Source organism: Rhinoderma darwinii, chromosome 8 (assembly GCF_050947455.1).
Source record: "Rhinoderma darwinii isolate aRhiDar2 chromosome 8, aRhiDar2.hap1, whole genome shotgun sequence".
NCBI lineage: Eukaryota > Metazoa > Chordata > Amphibia > Anura > Rhinodermatidae > Rhinoderma > Rhinoderma darwinii.
Genome location: NC_134694.1, coordinates 122,579,129 through 122,600,465, shown reverse-complemented (window position 1 = coordinate 122,600,465; position 21,337 = coordinate 122,579,129). Strand labels below are relative to the sequence as shown.

At 41.1% G+C, this 21,337-nt stretch overlaps 1 protein-coding gene across 2 annotated transcripts in view; it reads left to right on the top strand.

The window, feature by feature from the left end:
- The window catches only part of PCDH11X (protocadherin 11 X-linked), a 1,026,455-nt gene that overhangs the window by 238,942 nt on the left and 766,176 nt on the right, over positions 1 to 21,337 (top strand). The gene's annotated exons all lie outside the window — the stretch shown is intronic.

The window sequence follows — 21,337 nt, the reverse complement described above, 5'->3', positions numbered from 1 at the left end:
ACATTAGGCAACATTTTTGGTCAAGTTTGGGTCCGTGTTAGGCTGGGTTCACACTGGACAATTGTCTGCTTCAATATTCTACATGTAAGACCCCTAATGCACCTACGGTCATGTGCTTGAGACATTAAAGTGGAACTCTAAATTTGACTTACTTGAGCCCTATAATCAGCAAATGTCAAGTCTTTATAAACTTTTTGCTGTTTTCCCTATTTTTACATACATTTTTATTCTCTGCAGCATAGAATAGGATGCCTGTTGTCACCTGGAAACCATCATTGTGCTGCTGTTGACTGACCTTTTTTTCTAATGTGTATCTATCTAGTATTTTGAGCTCATAATGCTGTGAATAGGACATGGGTCAGATTGGATCATTAACTTAACTCCCGCTGTGGTCCAACTTATTAACATCTTAACACCCAGGGCATGTATCAGGAGTCCATAAGGAATATGTACGTTTTATGATGCCCAAAGGCTTAAAGGAGTTGTCTCACCCGATTAGCTGATTTCTAAGGGTCCAGATCCTAACACCCCTTGCAAACGGATGTTTTTTGCCAAGGCCAGCCAGAAATTTCCCCTGCTGCAGCTCGAGTCGCCTTAGCTCTGTTCTGGTTCATAAAGGGGTCCCAAGCGTAATAACTGATAAAAAGCAAGAGCCTTTCCCTTTAACAACCAACATTCTGATATCCGAACACTAGTCTGATTGGAGGCAAATTGATCTGTGTACAGTATGGCCAATTTAAAAAAAAACATTGGATATTCATTGTGTTACCGAGCCACCCTGTCCTGGAGTATTTACAAATAATTGTACCAAAGTCAGGAAAAAAATAATGAGATCCATCAACAGCAGCTTGATGACAGTTTCCAGGCTGAAACCTGGTAGTTTTTTTTTTCTAAACTGTAGGGAATGAAAATAAATGCAAAACTAAGTGAAAAGATCAAAAATAAAACACCAGAGATTAGGACGTTTGTTGGTGAGCACGTTTGTTGGTGAGCACGTTTGTTGGTGAGCACGTTTGTTGGTGAGCACGTTTGTTGGTGAGCACTTTTGTTGGTGAGCACGTTTGTTGGTGAGCACGTTTGTTGGTGAGCACGTTTGTTGGTGTGCACGTTTGTTGGTGAGTATGTTTGTTGGTGAGCACGTTTGTTGGTGAGCACGTTTGTTGGTGTGCACGTTTGTTGGTGAGCACGTTTGTTGGTGAGCACGTTTGTTGGTGAGCACGTTTGTTGGTGAGCACATTTGTTGGTGAGCACGTTTTTGGTGTGCACGTTTGTTGGTGAGTACGTTTGTTGGTGAGCACGTTTGTTGGTGAGCACGTTTGTTGGTGAGCACGTTTGTTGGTGTGCACGTTTGTTGGTGAGCATGTTTGTTGGTGAGCACGTTTGTTGGTGAGCACGTTTGTTGGTGAGCACGTTTGTTGGTGAGCACGTTTGTTGGTGAGCACGTTTGTTGGTGAGCACGTTTGTTGGTGAGCACGTTTGTTGGTGAGCACGTTTGTTGGTGAGCACGTTTGTTGGTGAGCACGTTTGTTGGTGAGCACGTTTGTTGGTGTGCACGTTTGTTGGTGAGTATGTTTGTTGGTGAGCACGTTTGTTGGTGAGCACGTTTGTTGGTGAGCACGTTTGTTGGTGAGCACGTTTGTTGGTGAGCACATTTGTTGGTGAGCACGTTTTTGGTGTGCACGTTTGTTGGTGAGTACGTTTGTTGGTGAGCACGTTTGTTGGTGAGCACTTTTGTTGGTGAGCACGTTTGTTGGTGAGCACGTTTGTTGGTGAGCACGTTTGTTGGTGTGCACGTTTGTTGGTGAGTATGTTTGTTGGTGTGCACGTTTGTTGGTGAGCACGTTTGTTGGTGAGCACGTTTGTTGGTGAGCACGTTTGTTGGTGAGCACATTTGTTGGTGAGCACGTTTTTGGTGTGCACGTTTGTTGGTGAGTACGTTTGTTGGTGAGCACGTTTGTTGGTGAGCACGTTTGTTGGTGAGCACGTTTGTTGGTGTGCACGTTTGTTGGTGAGCACGTTTGTTGGTGAGCACGTTTGTTGGTGAGCACGTTTGTTGGTGAGCACGTTTGTTGGTGAGCACGTTTGTTGGTGTGCACGTTTGTTGGTGAGCACGTTTGTTGGTGAGCACGTTTGTTGGTGAGCACGTTTGTTGGTGAGCACGTTTGTTGGTGAGCACGTTTGTTGGTGAGCACGTTTGTTGGTGTGCACGTTTGTTGGTGAGTATGTTTGTTGGTGAGCACGTTTGTTGGTGAGCACGTTTGTTGGTGAGCACGTTTGTTGGTGAGCACGTTTGTTGGTGAGCACGTTTTTGGTGTGTACGTTTGTTGGTGAGCACGTTTGTTGGTGAGCACGTTTGTTGGTGTGCACGTTTGTTGGTGAGCACGTTTGTTGGTGAGCACGTTTGTTGGTGAGCACGTTTGTTGGTGAGCACGTTTGTTGGTGTGCACGTTTGTTGGTGAGCACGTTTGTTGGTGAGCACGTTTGTTGGTGAGCACGTTTGTTGGTGAGCACGTTTGTTGGTGAGCACGTTTGTTGGTGTGCACGTTTGTTGGTGAGTATGTTTGTTGGTGAGCACGTTTTTGGTGTGTACGTTTGTTGGTGAGCACGTTTGTTGGTGAGCACGTTTGTTGGTGTGCACGTTTGTTGGTGAGCACGTTTGTTGGTGAGCACGTTTGTTGGTGAGCACGTTTGTTGGTGAGCACGCTTGTTGGTGTGCACGTTTGTTGGTGAGCACGTTTGTTGGTGATCACGTTTGTTGGTGAGCACGTTTGTTGGTGAGCACTTTTGTTGGTGAACACTTTTGTTGGTGAGCACGTTTGTTGTTGAGCACGTTTGTTGGTGTGCACGTTTGTTGGTGAGTGCGTTTGTTGGTGAGCGCGTTTGTTGGTGAGCGCGTTTGTTGGTGTGTACTTTTGTTGGTGAGCACGTTTGTTGGTGAGTACGTTTGTTGGTTCAGGCAGGTTCCTCAACATTGTCGCTATTTTCCCCATAACTGAACTAATTTCCCTCATATAAGACATTGGAAGATAAAGTACGGCTCAGGAATAAAAAATGGCGATTGACGAATCTGTCACCTGGTAAAATTTCTGCTCATCTCCACTCCAGTAACGTAGACCATTTACACTGCTTTTTCTTGGGGTCTCACAGATTATTTGGGGACGCACATTATCCCATAATTTCTCCTGTAAATTCTACACCTGGATATTTACAAAAATATTTCTTGAGATATTTTCGAAAAACAGCGGGCTAATTATCTAAACAGTGAAAATGAAGTTATGTGGTGTGACTCTCCCTGTCGCACATTCCACCTACATATTAGCATATACTGTAAAGAACGGTCACAACATTTCTACTACACAGTTTATTTTTGGAACATTTCATTTGTATATAATTTGCAATAGAGAACAATAATACAATAATATTATAATGTGTTACCTAGGACTGCAGGTAAACCTACTATATTATCTGTACTCAGGGAGTTATCCCTCTGTATCTATGGTTTTACATAGGACTGCAGGAAACATCTACTACATTATCTGTACTCCGAGACGTATCACTGTTATCTGTGGTGTTACATAGGACTTCAGGCAACTTCTACTACATTATCTGTACTCAGAGAGTTATCACTGTGTTATCTGTGGTGTTACATAGGACTGCAGGTAACATCTACTATATTATCTGTACTCAGAGAGTTATCACTGTGTTATCTGTGGTGTTACATAGGACTGCAGGTAACATCTACTACATTATCTATACTCAGAGAGTTATCACTGTGCTATCTGGGGTGTTACATAGGACTGCAGATAACACTACTACATTATCTGTACTCAGAGAGTTTTCACTGTGTTATCTGTGGCGTTACATAGGACTGCAGGTAACATCTACTACATTATCTGTACTCAGAGAGTTATCACTGTGTGTTATCTGTGGTGTTACATAGGACTGCAGGTATCACTACTACATTATCTGTACTCAGAGAGTTATCACTGTGTGTTATCTGTGGTGTTACATAGGACTGCAGGTAACACTACTACATTATCTGTACTCTGGGAGTTATCACTGTGTGTTATATGTGGTGTTACATAGGACTGCAGGTAACATCTACCACATTATCTGTACTCAGAGACTCATCACTGTGTATTATATGGGGTGCTACATAGGACTGCAAGTAACACCTACTGCATTATCTGTACACAGAGCATTATCACTGTGTTATCTGCGGTGTTACATAGGACTGCAGTTAACACGTGTCATGAACAACGTGACAACATGATACATTACCTGTATTCCTAGAGTTATCACTGTGTGTCATCTGTGGTGTTACATAGGACTGCAGGTAAAACGACTTCATTGTCTGTTCTCAGGGAGTTATCACTGTGTTATTTGCGGTGTTACATAGGACTGCAGGCAGCATATACTTCATTATCTATTGTTAGATATATGAAGCCCTGCTACATCTTTCGAGTATTACAGTGTTCAGCTTCTGATAGACCATGAAAGGATGAAACTAGTGAACGGATACCGGGACATGTGCCCCAGGTGCTGGGTATGAGGGTGCTGCCACTTTGCCTCAACAAACTGAGCCTCTGACCCAGGCGAAGCAAAGCCTAGCATTATCTCTAAACCATGAAATTCATTTCAATCCAGGTGTTCTATAGATGTAGATTATAACATAGAAGTTACATGTCTCGTAGCTGCCGCTAAAAACACAAAAACTTTATTCCTATAATCAGTATAACTTTCAATTCTTGCTGAACTTTTTAGGTCTGGTTCCCGGTCGGAGCCTTCGCTGCGGCTTCATCTGCCTGCGGCAAAAATCTTTTAGTAATAAATTTCTTTCTCATTCAATCCATTTTCCCGTCCTTTCCGGCTTTTAGCTGATCCTAATGCATCTCAATGTGCATCTCTTACATAACAACAAAGAGTCAAATCAAACTAATTGCCCCGGGTGAAATCCTTCTGATGTTTCCATTTAATGTGTCGCATGCGGTTATGTTGCGTCCGGCCGTCGCCAGGTTCTGTCATAATTACAAGATCGGCTCAAACACGTTAAACAAGGCTGCAGCTTGCTGTGATCTGGGCCCCAAGTACAGACTTTGGTCCTTTCCCGGAATAAAAGATATAGATAATATGCTCATTATATCCTTTCTTTCTGGGTTTTACATGGGACTGCAGTTAAACCTATTGTGGAGAAAATTTTACTAAATGTGCCAGAATTCTGTCATAAATTGCACCAGAAAAGAATAGTCCATGGCGTGCGGCAAATAGATATGTTATACATTTTTACACTTACAGTATTTCAACTGTTATGAAAGTAGCTTGAAAAAGTAACGTGACAAAGAAAAATCATAAAATGCGCCATATGACCATAAATGCTTATATGTCCAGCAGCAATGGGGTGGAGGATTGTCTATTCTACTGTACTTAGCAGGTTGCACCAAATTTATCACGTCACATGAACCATTTTTATCAAAATATTGTATGTTTTTTCCATCTTTTAAACTGATGCATCCTATGACTATATTGATAAATCTCTATATGTAAAGTGGCCCACGAGAGATTTAAGCCTAAATATTTAAATGACAAATTCAGCTCTGCTACATTTGTAGACCATATGTGGCTCAGTGAGTAACGGTATTTATTTATATCATGGGGGTCCGATATCAAATCAAACCAGGAAAAAAAATCTGCAGAAATTCTGTATGTTCACTATTCTTGTTAGTAGATAAATATGACGATAGATAGATAGATAGATAGATAGATAGATAGATAGATAGATAGATAGATAGATAGATAGATAGATAGATAGATCAGAGGCATAGCTAGGTTCTCCAGCACCCTGGGCAAAGATTGTTTGCTCCCCCCTAAACCTCATTCCCAATATCTCCTTCCCCCTTGCCATGTATGTTTTCCCTAACAATCAATGAGGTGTCATTTTTTTCCCAAATAGTTTTTATGTAACTCGAGCATAAAACCATTTGTACATTTTACAAGCAATATAGTTCTATATAAAACACCAGAACCAAGCTCGTTACATATATACAGCACCAGAACAAAGCTCTGTACATATATACAGCACCAGAACAAAGCTCAGTACATATATACAGCACCAGAACAAAGCTCAGTACATACATACAACACCAGAAAAAAGCGCATTACATATATACAACACCAGAGTCAAGCTCATTACATATACACAGCATCAGAACCAAGCTCAGAACATACATACAGCACTAGAACCAAGCTCATTACATATATACAGCATCAGAACCAAGCTCATTACATATATACAGCATCAGAACGAAGCTCATTACATATATACAACACCAGAACCAAGCTCATTACATATATACAACACCAGAACGAAGCTCATTACATATATACAACACCAGAACCAAGCTCATTACATATACACAGCATCAGAACCAAGCTCAGTACATATATACAGCACCAGAACAAAGCTCTGTACATATATACAGCAGCAGAACAAAGCTCAGTACATATATACAACACCAGAACAAAGCTCATTACATATATACAACACCAGAACCAAGCTCATTACATATACACAGCATCATGACCAAGCTCAGTACATACATACAGCACTAGAACCAAGCTCATTACATATATACAGCATCAGAACCAAGCTCATTACATATATACAACACCAGAACCAAGCTCATTACATATAAACAGCACCAGAACAAAGCTCCGTACATATATACAACACCAGAACAAAGCTCATTACATATATACAACACCAGAACCACATATAGCCCACCCCTGTATATAGTGCCTCACATAAAGTTAACCCTATAGTGCTCCATATATAGCCTACCCCTGTAGATATAGCCCACCCCTGTATATAGTGTCCAACATATAGCCCATCACTGTAGATAGTGCCTCACTAATAGCTCCCCCTATAGTGCACCACATATTGCCCACCCCTGTATATAGCCCCCCTGTAGATAGAGCCGACCTCTGTATATAGCCCACCCTGTAGATGGAGCTGACCTCTGTATATAGCCCCCATAGAGCCGAGCTCTGTAGATAGAGCCCCCCTGTATATAGCCCCCACTGTAGATAGAGCCCCCGCCCTATAGATAATGTCACCCACGTTTTTATTAGGATAAAAAAATAAACTTTACATACTCCCCTTAATCCCATTCCCTGCGCCGTCCGGTGGCAATACAGACCTGCTCTCTTCTTAGCAGGTCTGCTGGGGATAATGTCCTCGCGACGCTTGCGTCGTTGAAAGGCGCTGATTGACAGGGCAAGTCATTCAGCCCTGCCAATCAGCACCTTTCAAAGACGCAAATAGCGCACAGAAGTAATTTCGTTGCTTGAGTCGTTGACTGGCGCTGAATGGCCGGGCACGGATCGTACCCAGCCATTCATCGCCTAAAGTGCAGGAGAGGGTGGCAGTGGCTGGTTTCAGTGCCGCCACTGCCCCCTCAGAGAAGCAGCAGGCCGCGGTCATGGACGGTGCGGTCCTGGCACCCCCACCTTCCCTCTCAGTTGTGCCCCGCCTGCCCCCCCCTAACTACGCTCCTAGATAGATAGATAGATAGATAGATAGATAGATAGATAGATAGATAGATAGATAGATTATTTGTGTCCCATTTACTATCTACAATTCACACCTTCCTATAGATACTTATTATCATCCGCATAGAAACTTTGAAGCATAAAAAGTAAAATTTTCCCCAATCCCTTGACGCAGCTCCGAATGTTCGGTGTTAAACTTTTCGCTGACTAAGGCCCCGTGTCATCTGGAGACATATGTCAATTTCTTTCAGAAGCTTAAATGCTATTCAGAGGATTGTGGAGATTGAAGTTTTATAATACAGCGGCGGAGCCATATGCAGATAAAGCTTAGCGCCGAGGAAACAGAAAAACTAATTCAGTTTTTCAATGTTTGAGCGTAAATAATGTTTATAGAGAAGGAGCCAAAATTATTTGTTGACTCCAACAAAACCGGCGTTATGGATTGCTTATCAGACAATGCGCCGCCTTTTAAGGAACCAAATTTGTGTCAAATAAGCGTCCGTACAGCTGTTCCCAATCCCCCAACATCTGCAGCAAATCCTCTTACGGAAAGTCATTTTGGCTGCGGCTCAGGACTGACACAAGTTGTTAAAATTCATAGGAAACAAAACCCATCGACACTAAAAGACTAATTTATTGTCACCGAGTGAAAACTTGAGCGTCATTTGCAGGATTGTTAATACAGATGTTTCGGATTTACACAACGCAAGGAGGAAAAAAAAGTGACAATACCCGAGCAGATGCGAATAGAATGTTGATAATTCCGTCAGTCGCGTTCTTGATTCCATATTCATGGACCAAATGATACAATTAAATGTAACTTTTTGTTTTGTTCTGCGGAGTATTATATGGATATGACATCAATGCGGTTTAATTGCTTTGAATTGTTCAGATTCCGGTGGCAGTCAGATAGATCGACAGTCCCCCATCCTCCACTCGCCTCCTTTCCTCTTCTTATAGTTGGTCGCTTAGAAGAACATCACTATGTATTACAGTACTTTATTGTTGTCATTGCTTGACTGGCACTATAATATTGACAGCCTATCCTATAGCTGATCCGCAGAATGAAGGGGCGCCGCATCCTCTTCATTGTTTACCAGGCACAGCGCTTGCTGGAGCGTCATGACTCCTTCAGTCAGCTGATCAGCGGAGGTGCCAGGAGGCCGACCCCCCCCCCCCCCCATGATCTGACATTGATAGCATACCCTAAGGATAGACCATCAGTATTATAGTCCTGGAAGACCCCCTTTAACACATTGCACTCAGTAAAAACTGTGGGGGAGATTTATTTGTACAGTTAGACCTGATAAAACTAGATCAGAAATGCAGAAACTGCGGCAAATTAATCACAGTGGCGCACGCTGTATAAAAAATGAGTGGCATCTTGCTGGACGTGTTAGACGCTTTATGTCTGGCGCACTTTACACCAATATTTTCCACGAGAATACTGGTACACGCCATCAATAAATCTGCCGCATTTTACTGCTCCTCTTGGCAATGCCCCTTTTTCTAGATACTTTTTAAAGCTGTCTAGTCAGGTGTAAATGTGTCAATTGTCTAAAACACATAATAAATATGGCGCACGGCATGTACAACAGTTTCGTAGCGAAATTTAGGCTGAAATTCCGGTTAATTTTACTATGTAAATCTCCCCCTTTGAGTGTAGATCAAGTTCTTTTGAGTTCACGTAATCAAAATATGTTAACATTTCTTAAAGGGACAGAGAGAGCCTGAGAGTCCTGCTACCCCCACCAACCCATAGAGAAAACCTGTGACTCCTGCTTCCCTCACCCACTCATAGAGAAAGCCTGTGAGTCCTTCTACCCCCACCCACTCATAAAGAAAGTCTATGAGTCCTTCTACCCCCACCCACTCATAAAGTCTGTGAGTCCTGCTTTCCCTGTCCACCTATAGAAAAAGCCTGTGAGTCTTGCTTTCCCTGTCCACTTATAGAACATGTCTGTGGTTTCTGCTTCCCAACCACTACAAAGGTACAGACAGCAAAACCCTGATGCCTAACCAAGCTGTACACAGACGGACACTCATGTGGGGGATGTAATAACATAATATCCTATTATCTGCCTACACAGGATATGGAAAAATATATCTTAAAATAAAATGTACGAAATACATTACAGCTGGGAGCAACAGGGACTTCTGTTTTGGTGATCGGTTGAGGTCCCAGCGGTTGGACCCCCACTGATCTAGAATTTATCACCTATCCAGTGGATAGGTGAAAAATGCTTTCGGCTTGAAAACACCTTCACTAGAGAGAGCCTGTGAGTCCTGCCCCCCCCCCCTCCAAATACAGTGACTAACATCTCTTTGTGTATACAGGAAATTTGGTCAATCATTCGGATGATTGCCTAAGATTTCCTGGACAGACTATGTTGCATTTTAGTAAAATGTCTACGTGTTGCGATGCCGTATGTTCATGTAAAATTCCAATCTGCATCCCATGGTGACTTTCCAACCTTTAGTGAATCCCACCCATGGATTTTCTTTGATGGATTTCTTTGAGTAAAACCAATTACCCACTAATATTTTAATATTTTATGCAGTGAAGATGAAAGGCAAAGAAAAACAATGAAAACTTAAGGGACAGACGACTGGGTGAATTTTTTGCAGATGACCCAGTTGGAATAAAATTGGCTCTAGTGATTAAAAATGCATCCTCACGCGGCTTCCATCGGGAGCCAACAAAAGCATTTCTCCCTATGAGTTTAGACTCTCATAATTTTTCCCAGTTGGATGAAATAACTTTAAAATTCAGTTGAAGTTGGACAAAATGTTTCCCTCGGCTTCTGAAGAATGTCATTCGAGAGCTTTCAAGTGTAAAAATGTCTTCGCCAGTATGTGTCTCCGAGTGGACATGTCCCGTGAGGGTTTTCGCCTTTGTAAAACATTTAATCATTTGCGGATTCCTGTTGAGAACTCTCACGGTACTATTTAAGGAACTCACCAGTACAATGCAGAGGATAAATCATAAAGATGCGGCACCTATTCAAAAAGTCTCAACCCTACAAAGCTTGGACAGATAACAAATTGAATCTTTGAACCTAGAACAAAAAAAAAAAGTTGCAAAAAGTTGATTTATTGCAGTTTTTCTTCAATTTTGTACGGGTACAAGAAACATTTAGACTTGATAAATGTTAAGATGGCGTTTTGAAAGGATAAGTAATTGTCCGGGGTTGAGAGGAGAGAATGTGGCTCATTGTGCTCAATGTGAAGATGAGGTCTCTGTGTCCTCTGAGGAGCTCACCACCAAACCAATGCTAGAGTTGAGGACGGAGAATTTATTTTAATGGTTTGGAGTATTTTGTAGAATTGAGCAGAAGTATACAAAGCCCCCTTCTCTTTGTGTTCGTTTAGGCCAACACACCGCCCATAGAAAAAAAGGACATCCTAGGCTCATAGGGTGGAAAGTTGGGATGACTATTGACTGTTCAAGCCCTTTGGGGAGTCTTCATTGAAAAGCAGCAAATCTAGTAGCAAAGTCATGGAGGAGGGAGTAAATGTTACCCCTGGGTCCTGGCTGCCCACAATGCTGGGCTTTCCTTCACTTGGGACTTTACATACTGGACTAGTGCTATAAATACCCTGGTCAAGGCAGAGTGGCTTGTTGGTGCCACCCTGGGATACAGTAACCGGAACACATGCTGCACCAGCCTTCCTAGCTACGCCTCTGAGACAGGACTATATACGACCGTTAGATAGTCCTGGTTCAGATTCCAGGATCTCCACCCTTAGCCTATGAGCAAACCTGTCTTGTTTTGGGTGACAACCCAGTAGGAACTGTAATGGTGGCCATATTGGTTGTCAAATAATAAAGAAACGGCAGAATCTAATTTTTAACAACCTGAGAGAAGGACGACTCAAGGACATATTTAGTGTTCTTTATTTATTTCTTGCATCAAGAGCTGAATTCTTCAGGTTTGAAGTCTCAATGAAAGTGTTGGGTGTGTCGTTCTATTTTATGGGGTAATACATCAGAATATCCGAATGGCCTGGGCTGCATTATTTCATAGTGATCTTACATAGCTGACTGAGAATTCACATAAAACAACAGCCTATTATAAATGACTGGAGGGATTTAGGCAATGGGAGACATTGCGGTGGGACAACGTCACGTTCGGAAATCTGGATTTAGGAAACGCTCGGTGCAGCCCGGGGACATTGTCTTATATCCTGGTTCTAATTAAATTGCAACTTGTGTGCTCTCAGAAATGAGAAAGGTCCCATTGTGCTGCCTCGGCCTGTGTCACGGGCAGGTTTTATTACCGCCGCATTAGTAAAGAATTGAAGAAAGGATCCGAACAGCTAATGAATTTTGGTTTTATGGGATGGCTGATTTATGGGCGTCAAACAGAAGGTCTCGCTCTGGAAGAGATGGAGCAATTATGTTCAGTGTTCACATGGTACATGCATGAATTTATTAGGTGTAAGGGGAAGTATGTGATAGGCTCATATTCCATGTATGAAGAACATAGAGTATCTAAGCCTATTATGGGTGATACAGTCTCAGAGATGGACAGAGCACCACATTCCCCATCATGTAATGTTGCTGAATTTCAGTATTATTTTTCAGGGACTGTGTGCTGCAGAGATGCTGTATCTAAGCCTATAATGTGTGATAGCGTCAGCTGAGCAGTATATCTAAAGCTATCATGTGTGATACTGTCTACTGAGCTGTGTATCTAAACCTATCATGTGTGATACTGTCTACTGAGCTGTGTATCTAAACCTATCATGTGTGATACTTTTTGTTGAGAAAAGTATCTAATCCTATCATTTGTAACACTTGTGTTACTGAGCCATGTAAGTATGTAACTCAGTATGTATCTAATCCTATCATGTGTGATACTTTCTGCTAAACCTGTGTTTATAAGCCTTTAATGTGTGATACTGTCTGCTGAGCCGCTGTATCTAATCCTATCATGTGTGACACTGTCTGCTGAGCCGCTGTATCTAATCCTATCATGTGTGATACTGTCTGCTGATCTGTATATCTAATCCTACCATGTGTGATACTGTCTGCTGAGCTGCTGTATCTAATCCTATCATGTGTGACACTGTCTGCTGAGCCGCTGTATCTAATCCTATCATGTGTGATACTGTCTGCTGATCTGTATATCTAATCCTACCATGTGTGATACTGTCTACTGAGCCATGTATCTAAATCTATCATGTGTAATACTGTATTACTGAGCCGCTCTATCTAATCCTTTCATATGTGATACTTTATGCTGAGCTGATGTATCTAAACCTACCATGTGTGATACTGTTTTCTGAACTGCTGTATCTAAGCCTACCATGTGTGATACTGTTTGCTGAACTGCTGTATCTAAGCCTATCATGTGTGATACTGTTTACTGACCTGTGTATCTGAGCCTATCATGTGGGATACTGTCTGCTGTGCTGAATTAGCTAAACCTGTTATCTTTGCTACTCTGTGCTGATCTGTGTATCTCAGCCTATCATGTGTGATACTGTCTACTGAGCTGCTGTACCTAAGCCTAGCATGTGTCATACCGCCGGCTCATCTGCGTATCTAACATTTATGGGATATTGTCTTAGATAACTACGCAGCACTACTTTCCCCGTTATAAAATGTTACTGAATTTCATTATAAAGTATCTTGATGGACAATGTGCTGCTGAGCCGATGTATCTAATCCTGACTAATAAACAAGTAGAGGAAGGCGTTAGGTTGTAATTTGTTAAAAGAGACAAATCTTTAAAACTGAGGACTGGAAAACTAATAACTGGTAATACAATACAATGAAAAATAAAAAAAATGCATGAAATGAGTTAAAGGGGTTTTCCACTAAAGGACAACTGATGATCTATCCACCGGATTGTACCTCCGTATATGATCGGTGCGTGTCCAACACCCGGACCCCCCACCGATCAGCTGCTCCAGCTGCCTTCGGGCACCGGGCGTCCATGCCAGAAGCAGATGTCATGCAATAGTGGCCGAGCTGCAGTATTCAAGTGAATAGGAGCAGAGCTGAAGTTCTGCAGCACGGCCGCTATGCAGTGTACGGAGCCATCTGCTTCCGACTTCGTTCACTGCATAATGTGCAAGGACATCTGGTGCCCGCAGGCTGCGGGTTCGGGTGTCAGAGCCCCACAGATCATATACTGACGAGCTATCCGGCGGATAGATCATCAGTTGTCCGGTAGTGGAAAACCCCTTTAAAGGAAAAATGGACATGTCCTTTAAGTGGGTGCCGCTACTTTATCAATACTCTATTACTACGTGGCGAGTCTTTTCCAGAGAGGGGCGTATCGAGTAGACGAGACTTGGCGCCTGAACCTGATCCTCTCCCTTGTTTTTCCAGCTCAGTCTATTGTCCATTAATCAGTCCTCAGATTTCTAATAATCTTCCACATGACGGAGATTCGTTTCCTTATTTATTGTGATTACTCCAGACTCCTCATACAAGTATGCAAATGAGTCATTTAATTACCACCGTGCTGAATGAAGCCGTGATCAATGTTCTTCCAGGCATTGATTTACTCTGCCTCTGGTAACATGTAACAAAAAATATCAGATCCTCGTAATTAGATTCTTGTCCTCAGATATATCCAGCCCTTAATTTAATATTCGGTCTAATTATTGAAAGGAAATAGAAATAGAAAGGTCACAGGGAAGTAAATTATATAATGTTCGTTATCGGGTATTGATCTCAGTCAGGGTCGTTTAGATACCACGGAGCAGAGGATGCTGGGACGGCTCATATGGAGGTCCTGATTTTCAATGTCATCGTAGATATAACTGAAGGTCATATTTCATTATCAAATAACCCATTTATATGTAGAAAGCACAAAAAAAAAGGACTAATTTAATCCCGCTGGGATACAAAACATATTCAGCCTCTTGGACTCCCTTTTTCTTCTTCTTGCAGCCAGGACTGGAACTGCTGGTGGTGGGAGGTGGGTAGGTGGGTAGTTGGGTAGGTGCTTCCAGTGCTTCTCTTCATTGTGAGTGACATCCCCCAGTCTCCACATGAGCATAAAGATCTGGTGGGTTCATATATGGCCCCCCACTAGGGCGTACATACCATAGAGGCATCCTATGTAGCTGTTATGGAGCCCATGGAGAAGGGGCCACTATCCACAGGTGATACAATGTTAGCAATCACAGGGAGAAGAACCAGGCAGAGGGTCATGCTGTCCTTCTCACCTACAAGGGATGGAGACCAAATGGACATATGTACCCATGTATCAAGAGAGTGTGCGTGCTTGTATGTTATGAGTGTGCGTATATGTGAATGCCAACACGGAGTCATTGTGCGTATGTGTGTGTCAGCAAGTCCTGACTTATGTTAGTATTATTTGGGCACCATATGAGAATATAAAGTGGGCTCCCTGGGAACCGTATGTCAGTATTATTTATGTACATTATGTTGCCACCTTTTGACTGTATAATATGGCAGCATTCTTTAGATGGCAACAGCTTTTATTATAAGTGATGCTACATAAAATTGGAATATCCCATAGTGGAGTTCAACGTTTTGTTACTTTTGGAAACAATTTGATTAACATTATAGAGAAGTATCGGCAGATTGAAGGAGGGCGAAATTGCAATCATTGATTTAGTACCAATTAGTACAATTTTTTCTGCAGCTGGTGTAATGGTAAATCCCTGTGACGCGCGTTTGGTAGATGTGACGGTCGGACACATAAGAACGGCGTTGCGTCTATTTTTAACTTTACCACTAAAACCTCCCAGTAACTGCAGCTAATTCAATTTCTTTAGTTGAGCCATCTAATCGGATCAGGCGTACAATAATCCCGCTACCTGACAGTAAGATTCTGGGTCTCCTAATTTCACGCTCCTGATCAAAGCATCAGAATCGTGTCAGGTGGCCACTTCTTACTTCTCGCCGCAAACAATTGAAAATTACAGCTAGCGAGGACTCACAAGTGTGCGGCCTGACACGATTCCAAGCTGCAGTATCACACGATGCAAGAATCGTTACTAAGTCCGCAGAACTGTTTCCAGTGAAGTATCGGTACATAAACCTTCAGAACTCTAAGGCAACGAAAGGTTAAGGGGACCCAGAAAATAATACGGTTGGCGCAATAATATGACCTATGGCAATCCGGTTATCACATGAAGCATCATGTATCTATCTTGTGGTTACATATGGAGATGGTGAATAGAGGTTTCATTATATGGTTCAAAACAGGACTAGATTCATATTATATCTCACGTCATGTAATATATGACAGGATCCACATCTATTATTAACACTTTATTAACAGTCACTACCCATCCCCCATCCGTCTTTACCACTCACACTATAGAACACACATGCGGCACTTTGAGGGTATGTTCACACGTAGTCAACCAAAACGTCTGAAAATCCAGAGCTGTTTTCAAGGGAAAACAGACCCTGCTTTTCAGACGTTTTTTTACCAACTCGCATTTTTACCAACTCGTTTTTTTACCAACTCGTTTTTGGAGTTGTTTTCATTGGAGTCTATGAGAAAACAGCTCCAAAAACGTCTGAAAGAAGTGTCCTGCATATAATGTATATAAGTGTCCTGCATATAATGTATATAAGTGTCCTGCATATAATGTATATAAGTGTCCTGCACTTCTTTTGACGAGGCTGTATTTTTACGCGTCGTCGTTTGACAGCTGTCAAACGACGACACGTAAATAACAGGTCGTCTGCACAGTACGTCGGCAAACCCATTCAAATGAATGGGCAGATGTTTGCCGACGTATTGGAGCCGTATTTTCAGACGTAAAACGAGGCATAATACGCCTCGTATACGTCTGAAATTTGGCCGTGTGAACATACCCTAATGGTTTCAATTACAACTACCTTGACATATCTCCTATTCTATGGAGAGACACGAGGTAATTGAGAGAGACCCAGCTATATGTGAGGGCCATGAGCTCGCTAAATAGCATTTACTGGTGCCAGTCCCTGAGGAAGAACATGGACCATGGGACTATTATTAGTAGGTGTGGGGGAGGGGTCAGCTGTTTTACCTGTCTGTGGCTCATTAACATCTGATCTCAATTAGGTTTTATGCTATAAATACATGACATTACTTATCTTTTCTTATCTCTGCTCCTGAGTCGCAGCCTGTGTCATAATCCAAAGCCACAGTCACAATTTTTCTATCAGCATCCCCTGCTTGTTCAGTGTCTGTACAGAGGTTACAATGTTACTGTGGCTGGGACAGCTCTATATGGGGATTGGGGAGTTTGATACTATTAATGTAATGACTAATTCATTATGCGGGTTTTGCATTTGGGATTGGGGTGGACGCATTGTAGCAAGGGCGGCTGGGGCGAAAATGTAAACTGTGCAGCCTGTTTAGCTGCACAGGGGCCCAGAGAGGGCAGGGGACCCACACTGGTCACAGGGGGTTTAAATCAAGTATAATGCATCTCTCATCCCCTTCCCTACCTCACAGTCTCTATGGGTCTCACATAGAGTACACAGAAACTGCATCATCCAAGTTAGATAATGTTATTATTAACCCCTTCTCTGCCCTAGAGCATCAGGGATTGTAACCATAAACCCCTTTACTGCCCTAGACCACCAGGAATATAACTATAAACCCCTTCACTGCCCTAGACCACTAGGGATATAGCTATAAAATCCAGTCACTACCCTAGACCACCAGGGATATAACTATAAACCCCTTCACGGCCCTAAACCACCAGGGATATAGCTGTAAAATCCAGTCACTGCCCTAGACCACCAGGGAGATAACTATAAACCCGTTCACTGCCCTAGACCACAAGGATATAGCTTAAAACCCTTCCCTGCTCTAGACCACCAGGGATCTAACCACAAACAACTTCCCTACCTAAGACCACCAGGAATATAACAATAAACCTCATCATTGCCCTAGACTACTAGGGCTGTGCCCATCTACTCCTTTACTGCTTTAGACCATTAGGGATATAATTATAAACCCCTTCACTGCCCTAGACCACCAGGGACATAACCATAAACACCTTTACTGTCCTAGACCAACAGGGAGGTAACTATAAACCCCTTGACCACCAGGCATCTGAAAATTAACCCATTCACTACCCTAGACAACAAGGGATGTAATCATAAACACTTTCACTGCCCTAGACCACCAGACATAAACCCCTTCACTAAAAAAGAATTTGATCACTATCCATCTGTATTAAATATTAGAAGATGTAATTTGCAGGCATGCTGGTGGAATGGGGCCCTCAAGCTGTTTATGCACAGGGGCCCACAGTTGTCTACATCCGTCCCTGCAGTGCACAATACACACTCCTTTTCTTGGTTTGTCTCGATATAAGACCTTATTCACACGAACGTATAATACGTCCGTGCTACGCTCGTGGAAATCACGCGCGTCGCACGGACCTATGTTAGTGAATGGAGCCGTTCAGACTGTCAGTCAATTTCACGCAGCGTACGTGCGCTGCGTGAAACTCATGACATGTTCTATATTTGCCCGTGTTCCGCGCTGCACGCACCCATTGAAGTGAATGGGTGCGTGCAAACCGCACTTGGCACACGGAAGCACTTCCGGGTGTCGCGCGTGATTCGCGCAACAGTAGTAAAAACAATGAATGAAAACAGAAAAGCACCACGTGAACATAAAACCAGAGTGTCATCATGATGCTGGCTGCACGAAAAAAATCATATGCTGATGCCACACGGAACTTTTGCGCGCGCAAAACGGAGATGTCCGTGTGAATAAGGCCTAAGACATAGCACCGGCCTCTATCTGCAGCTCAAGTATAATTATCTGCTGCATTACTAAAAATCAAATCCTCTGAAACGTGGAGAAAGAGGTGAGAGATGAGAGCTGTCCGAGGAAGATCAATGTATCCCCCACTAACACAATATCACTCAGGATCTTCAGATGGCAAAGCACAGTATAGAATGTCTCCCCTGCCTCGTCTCCGGTGTCTTCGGTCTTAGGAATTGTTTGGGTGAGAGGTTATCTTATAACTTATCATATTGATAATATCCAGACAGGATCAGAACTGATTGGATTATAATATTATTAACTTGTTGCAATTTTTGATGTTCATGTAATATTTTTCTGGAAAAGCTGGATGATCATTAATCTTTTCTAATATATATTATTGCTCATTATTATATGTCGACTTAAATTAATCAAAGACCTAAGAATCTGCTGGTTTATGAATGCCCTTTAAATTAGACTGAATTATTCTATGACTGTTTCCTAAGGTGCCACCATTATGTTAGTTTATATAGTATACCGAGAGGTGAAAAAAGAACTGTGCAACATTTATAACTATGGGTTTGAAAAGTAATAACCACAGTGATCAACACAATACCATGAGCCTGTAAAAAGAACAGTGGTTCCAGCCGTCAGGGCAACTGCTACTGACACTGCGCAATACTGAATGATGGTAAATCAATGATATAGCTGGTGCCTACATCAGTCATTCTTTGTATTTGTCTACCACGTAAGATCCGGGCACCACTAGTGTGGCTATACAAAGGTGGAATGTCACAGCAAGTATTAGTCTGCATATATAAGCAATTGCACACAGTAGTTTCTAAACTTACTAATGTTTTTGGCTCAAATCACATAACTACTCTAATATTGCCCACTACATACAAGACTATAACTATTACAATAATGCCCCTATGTACAAATATAAAACCTCTATAATTCTGCTCCCTATATACAAGAATATAACTACTATAATACTGCCCCCTATATACAAGAATATAACTACTATAATACTGCCCTCTATATACAAGAATATAATTACTATAATACTGCTCCTATATACAAGAATATAACTACTATAATACTGCCCCTATGTACAAGAATATAATTACTATAATACTGCCCCCTATATACAAGAATATAACTACTATAATACTGCCCCCTATATACAAGAATATAACTACTATAATACTGCTCCTATATACAAGAATATAACTACTATAATACTGCTCCTATATACAAGAATATAACTACTATAACACTGCCCCCTATATACAAGAATATAACTACTATAATACTGCCCCCTATATACAAGAATATAACCACTATAATACTGCCCCTATATACAAGAATATAATTACTATAATACTGCTCCTATATACAAGAATATAACTACTATAATACTGCCCCTATATACAGGAATATAACTACTATAATACTGCCCCTATATACAAGAATATAATTACTATAATACTGCTCCTATATACAAGAATATAACTACTATAATACTGCCCCCTATATACAAGAATATAACTACTATAATACTGCCCCTATATACAGGAATATAACTACTATAATACTGCCCCCTATATATAAGAATATAACTACTATAATAATGCCCCCTATATACAAGAATATAACTACTATAATACTGCCCCTATATACAAGAATATAACTACTATAATACTGCTCCTATATACAAGAATATAACTACTATAATACTGCCCCTATATACAAGAAAATAACTACTATAATACTGCTGCTATATACAGGAATATAACTACTATAATACTGCCCCCTATATACAAGAATATAACTACTATACTACTGCTCCTATATACAAGAATATAACTACTATAATACTGCCCCTATATACAAGAATATAACTACTATAATACTGCCCCCTATATACAAGAATATAACTACTATAATACTGACCCTATATACAAGAATATAACTACTATAATACTGCTCCTATATACAAGAATATAACTACTATAATACTGCCCCCTATATACAGGAATATAACTACTATAATACTGCCCCCTATATACAAGAATATAACTACTATAATACTGCTCCTATATACAAGAAAATAACTACTATAATACTGCTGCTATATACAGGAATATAACTACTATAATACTGCCCCCTATATACAAGAATATAACTACTATAATACTGCCCCTATATACAAGAATATAACTACTATAATACTGTCCCTATATACAAGAATATAACTACTATAATACTGCTCCTATATACAAGAATATAACTACTATAATACTGCCCCTATATACAAGAATATAACTACTATAATACTGCTCCTATATACAAGAATATAACTAGTATAATACTGTCCCTATATACAAGAATATAACTACTATAATACTGCCCCCTATATACAAGAATATAACTACTATACTACTGACCCTATATACAAGAATATAACCACTATAATACTGTCCCCTATATACAAGAATATAACTACTATAATACTGCTCCTATATACAAGAATATAACTACTATAATACTGTCCCCTATATACAAGAATATAACTACTATAATACTGCTCCTATATACAAGAATATAACTACTATAATACTGCCCCCTATATACAAGAATATAATGTCAGGGATCATTACCATGTATATTGTTTGAAAAATATTATCCTCACACATATGTATATACATTTCAGTTCTTTGTGTAATATACTGATATATATAACAAGTTCTTTGTTCATGTCGGACACACCTATGGAAGACACCGCCCCCTGGAATGCAAAGAGGAGTGTGCAGAAGAATGTACACGAAAACTTATAGCTGAGGAGCGAATATAATTTAAGCAAGTCCCACATCTATAGGGAGGGGCATGTGTCTTCTCTGTGTATGTTTCTTTGTTCTGAATAAAGTTCAGTTCCTCCTGGCTGACATTGAAGCTGTACCTCAGACATTTGTGTGGTGTACTTCTCTCCAGGCATGCCTTCAGCTTTCAATTTACAGAGGTGGTTATTCGGTGTGAAATACGGACCTGACAATAACTACTATAATACTGCCCCC